Source organism: Pithys albifrons, chromosome 10 (genome assembly GCF_047495875.1).
Source record: "Pithys albifrons albifrons isolate INPA30051 chromosome 10, PitAlb_v1, whole genome shotgun sequence".
Classification (NCBI taxonomy): Eukaryota; Metazoa; Chordata; class Aves; order Passeriformes; family Thamnophilidae; genus Pithys; species Pithys albifrons.
Window position 1 is genome coordinate 34,079,434 of NC_092467.1, and position 6,000 is coordinate 34,085,433.

Here is a 6,000-nt window from a genome sequence, read left to right on the forward strand (position 1 = left end):
CAAGGCCAAGGTGGCTCCATTGTGGGGCTGCTTGAGCAGCAACCTCTCACTGAACCAACATCCCACCATCACCCAGCTGCTGGCACGGGTGCTCCTCACCCTTTCCTTTGGGAAGTTCCTAAGGCAGAGGATTTTCCACTCCAGGAGCGCTCACACAGGAGCCCCTGGGCTGGGAACAGCGTCCACGTTCATCACAGCCACGGCTCCCACCACAAGGCTCTAAGCACTCTACAGTGTCAAAGGGAAGAGCTGTTTCACCTCTCTGTGCTTCATGTAAACTTCTACACCAGAGCCCCACAATCAGAGGATCCCTCCGGACTTTTCTTTCTTACATATTTTCACTGTCCATCACTTCCCTTCTGGTATAAGATCTGGGAGAAAAGGGGTGGTGGTAGTGGGAGAGCAGCAGTAGGAAAAAAATATCTGACAAACAGCAAGAGCCTCCCAACACCCCCTTAAAATAATGACGATTTACCAAATGGTTGGGAAGTTGTTATAATTCCTTTTCCAAATTATTACTCACCCTTTAGATTAGAAATGAGGGCAGGGTTAGCAATCAGCCATAAATGGTAGGATTTCTGAAGTAGAAGCACTTGTCTGATTGTGAAGTGGAGGCCATTATTGCCTTGATTGAGTCTTTTTTTTTCTTTTTTTTTAAGCTTGCTTGATTTGTGGCTGAGAGCACACATTCACCAGTACTGGGAGCAATCAGAGCCTTCCCTGCTCTTTCTTTGCTCAGCGATTTAGGGTCCACTACTTTGGCACAGCTGCCACCTTTTAGCCTCCATCAAGCAGAGATATTTTTAAGTGAACTGCATTTTGTGTTTGTCTTTTCTTCTCTGATGCCTTTCCTTCCTCATGCTTTTTCTTTCCTTTTTTTTCCCCCTTCTTTTTTTGGGTGTGGGGCAGGGGGAAGTGGGATGAATATCTGTGAAAATATTGTGTGAACTTTGGTTCCAAGTATGAAGTTGAAAGAAGGCAGCTGAAACTGGCTGTTTGTCATCTGGCTCCACACACATATCAGATCTGTAGTCACATGAGAAATAGGGATAAAGTGACTTGTTCAAAGGGCTGAAGTCAGCCAGAAGCCCTGATGGGTGTCTGGGCACTAGGAGTTTAGAGTTTTGTTTGCCTGAAAACCAGATTTGAGACAAGAACTTGTATTTATACAATTCCTTTCCAGAAATCATCTGTTTTGTTGGCATATTCTACTTTAGAGCTCTTCCCAAACTGGCTCTAGAGATAAGCAGCACAGCTGAGGGCCTGGTGCCTGGCAGAGCCTGGGGCTCAGCCTGGCCCCCAGTCCACACCCAGGAGCAGCCAATGAAGCCAGTGCAGAAGAGGCAACAGCCACAGCAAGGCCACCCTGCTCCAGTCCAACCACAGAACTCACCAGCACCTCCAGGTCAGGAGCACATCAGCATATCTGCAAGAAGATACAGACATCAATCTCATTCCTTTAATCCCTCTTGCTCTAAAATAGCTGAATTTTGCCTCATTGTCCGTTTGCAGACAGGAACTCTATGTCAGCTGACCCAGGAAAACACACCTCCATGGGCCACTGGCACATCCCTAAAGCCACGCTGAAGGGAAAGGCACCAAATCCCCAACTGCAGTGGGCTGACAGGTCCTGGGAGCGCAGGGCCCAGGTGGAAATGCCATGTAATGCTGTATAATGTGACACAAGGTGATGTGGTGTAATGAGGTGCTGCATTACAAGAGTAGTGCTGGCAATTGTGTGCATAAGCAAGAAGTGTAATAATAACAGAAGTAATATTTCCTGGTGCTGGAGACTGCACATGCAGAAGAGGTGCTTAGTGCAGGTCTGTAACTCCCCTGTTTCACAGCCATTTGTTTTAAAAAGTGTCAGTTTGGAGGGTCTAGTGCATTAAGGAGAACATCAGCCACACAACCAGTTCATCTCCCAGGCCACCAAGCAAGCCAGTGGGAATGAGGGAATGGAAGACTCTCAAAGAGAAAGTACTTTAGAAAAAGGAAGCATCTGTTTCAGCATTAACCAGGAAAACTCCACTTCAGGCAGGCTCAGAAGGAATGTACAGTGAAGCCAAAATGCAATTACAGATATTATTTGCTTTCTTAAACCTGTATTTGGGGCATGTTCTTGCAGAACATCTACATGTGCTGTCCTCTGAAGGCAGCACCAGGACACAGTACCACAACCCCTCAGGAACAAATGGGAGAACCAGCTCTGCAAAAGCCACCAGGGGTGTGACTCACCAGTGATGACAAAAGGCACATTTCTGCCAGGACATCACAAGCAATTAAGAAACCAGCCTTATACCCAAAACAATCAGAAAGTTGTGCTGCACTCTATTTACCTATTTAATAAGCACAAAGAGTCCAAAGAAACTGCACAGGGCTGCTGTGTAATGAGGTGGGACAAAGACAGAAGAGAGCCTTTGACTTCAATTCATTATTTATAGTGGGTATTACTGATATCACTTTCCTGCTGAGAACCATTTTACTCCCACTGATCCCAGGGCTGAGAACCAAACCCGTCCACTGACTTTCCTTCTACTTAAGACAAATGTGCCTCATTGCACTTGCCCATCCAAGCAGCTTGCCTCATCCGTAACAGGAGCATTTCCCTCATTAATTCCATCTGTTCTGAGCTCCACTGGTTTCTAGGGAGGATGCAGGGAGTATTTGACCCCATCTGCATGCCCACACTCACCAGTGAGGTGTTTGTTCCCTCCAAGTTGGCAGAGCAGCTCTAGGAATGGAGAGCCAGACCCCACACAGTTTATCTCCATGGCTGAGGGCTCAGGAAACTGGCAGGGAGCTCTGACCACTGGCTTTGTAAGTTGTCCTAACACATCTATTACAATCATACCAACAGAGCTGAAGAAGATGCAACATTATTCAAAACCTGACCCAGAAGAGTTGTCCTTGTCCATCTCTCCTGTCTGAGGTAAGGAAAAGTGCCAGCAAGTTTGGTGTGACCAAAGTCACCCAAGTGCAATCAAAATACTGAAATGAAGCCAGAAATAACCCTTCTGTCTGCACCATCCCCCTGCCCTCCCACACAGTGTCCCACACCCATGTCCCATGCCCTGTGCCCATGTCCCTGCCATGCCCCTTTCCCTCCACAGCCACTCTGGGATCAGCACTCGGAGCTTCACCCACGTGTGTATTTTCTCTCTCCCCATGTACTCCAGCTATGCAGCTGGTCTGGCTCAGATTCAGCAAGTCTCTGGATCTATCTGTTTACTTGCAAATAAATCTTAAAGTTCGTAGTTGTTTTGGCCACTCTAAGTCAGTCCATATATGACCCAGTGAAGGTTGCTTGCTGCTGAAAACTTGCTTCAGGATGGCTCAGACTTACAAAGCTGTGCTGCAGCAAGCTCTCTAATCCACATTGCCTGAAGCAAGACCAGATCCAAGGAGCCAGATTAAAAAGTAGACAAACATTTTAGAGACTTAAACATGTGTGGTATTGTAAGGATTCTTGGAGAGAAATAGAGTGAAATTCTCTTCTTCCACAAAGCACAGTTTTCACTTATCTGCCTTTTTCCAGAGGTGGAAAGGCCAGAAAGGGGATGAGACAATGTTTGGGAAGAGGCGCGTTCCTCCCAGCATGTATTGGAGCCTGGCACCCAGCTGGAATTTCCCCTTGCTGACTCCATCCATGAGCAGCTTTACGGGAATGAGCTCTGGGTGGGACAGGGAAGAAATTGCTCCAGCAGGTTGTGGCTCTTTCTAAGAACATTCTGTTTGGAGCTGCAGAGGGGCCAGGTATTGAAACCAGCCCCGAGGGAGAACTGGGGACAGGGAGCAGCGACTGTCACAGCTCCAGGCTGGCCCTGCCTTTGCCACAATCCCACAGGGTGTATCTGTCCATCTGAGAAGAACCTTCCATAACTGAAAAACTGTTAAATTTCTAATGTTACATTACTAATCCTTAGATAACATTTCAGCTCAAATGAAATCCTGGGGCAGAAACAGTGGTCATTAGTTGGTACAACTATCTAGTACTTTTCTAGTGAATTTTTTCCCCAAATTTACATTTCAGGAGAGGTTTTGTTAAAAACAAACACTGAAAATAGTTGATCAGTTGCTGCCACCCATGAGCCCACTCAGAACTCTCTCTGGGTGTATTTTGTCAGCTCTGAGCAGTTTGCCAATGGAGTGACTTGCTGGACCCACATGTGTCTTGTGCATTGGACAGTTTTATGAACTGAAGGGTGTTGCTCTGCAAGGACTACGAAAGGGAAAGGAGATGATCCGTTTTTCACATAGATACCCCTTTTCTGTGACTACTCATCTTTCCCTTCCATCAGGGTGCTGTGATTCCAGCCACCACAACAGGCTGCCAGCACAGGACAGGTGAAGTTCTCCTGGTCAGCCCTGGTCCAGCAGGAGGGAGGGATGTGTGTCTCCTTCCCCCCTGCCCCTGAACTGAGCACATCGGAGTGCAGTTCAGAGCTGTCACTTCCCATTATCAGCTCCATCCTCTGCAGCGCCTGCACCCCCAGGGCAGGGCTGTGCTGCAGGGTGGCAGCCTGTCACCAGAGCTTCCAGGGACAGGGATAACCATCTCGGTACAAACTTGACATCTATAAATTGATTACATAAGTGGGCAGTGGTGGTCCTTTCAACTATGCTCCTTTTGTTTCAGCGTTACAGTAAAATTACCAGCAGCAGTTTACAATTAAGGGAAATAATAATAACTGTATATGCTTTCATCTACACATACAATTACAATAAACTGCATGCTTTAATAGGATTGTGAAAAATCTGTGTTTGACCTCTACAAAAAAGTAAACATTCTTGTTCTGGATACTATATCATTATCACAACAAAGGGAAACTCCTGAAATCTGATGATTTAAACATCTGGAGAATGTTAATCACTTCAAAATGACGGATGTTTTTTATTTTAGCTTTTGACAGACACACTCTTTTCATAGATAGATGATTATTTACATAAATTACATCACCAACATGGGGGGAAAATACAAAATAACTTCAAAGGATAAAGAGCTTAATTAAAAGGAGACTTTTATATTTCTTGTTGTAGAACACAGAATAAATAGAAGAATTTGCAAGGGGAAAAGGTAACTCCATCATTTTAAACATGATGTAGTTGGCTTGATTTAAGTTTTTCACCCCATGCACAAGCTTTGAGGTGCACTTTGCAAGGGGCTGGGTGCAGCCACGTCCCTGCACCAGTGGCCCAGCTGCCCCTGCCCTGGGGAATGGCTGGGCTGTGAAAGGGGCAAGGGGCCGAGGGGCAGCTCCGGTTCCAGCACCTCTGCAACAGCTCTGCAAAGGTATTGGAGCCACTCTGACCAGTGCCTGCAGCCCCCACTGCCCTCTTACCAATAGTTCCATACAATATAAAGCCACTGACCTCAGCAGAACTATCCCCAGCAACTCAGATTTGCTTGGGTTCTTATATATAAGTAGAGCAAATAATGGTAAATATATAATAAATACATAATACACTCTGCATAACACAACCCAGTGTGTTCTATGGAACATATAAATGTCCACAGAACAGGCCAAGGTCATCAAGGGCAGGATTATGGGATCTTACGGATCCGCCAGTCCTGTGCCCAATGTCACACCTCAGGAAGCAAACTCAGCGTGCCCCTCCTTGCCACTGTGCATGATGAGAACAGCCCCAGCTGATCCAGCTCACTGTCACCACACCAGCTGAATTCCTCAGGCTCTGGAATGGCTGGAATTGGCCACACTGCAGTGTGGCCCTGGCACAGAGCCCGCTGTGCCAACATGGGCCGATGCTGCCCCAGCCCTGCCGAGTTCAGCTCATCCTCCGCCACCTCCTCCCGCAGGCTGAGCGGCTCTGCACCCTGACCTGAGCCAATTTGTCTTCTTTCTGGCACAAATGTCATCCAAAAGGAAGCTATTAAGTCAAGAAGGTAATTCTGCAAGAGCAGTCCACTCTATAAACAGAACTTGACCCAGGGTAATTTATTTCTAGTCCTGCACAAAGGGACTCAAGAGGTACAATTGA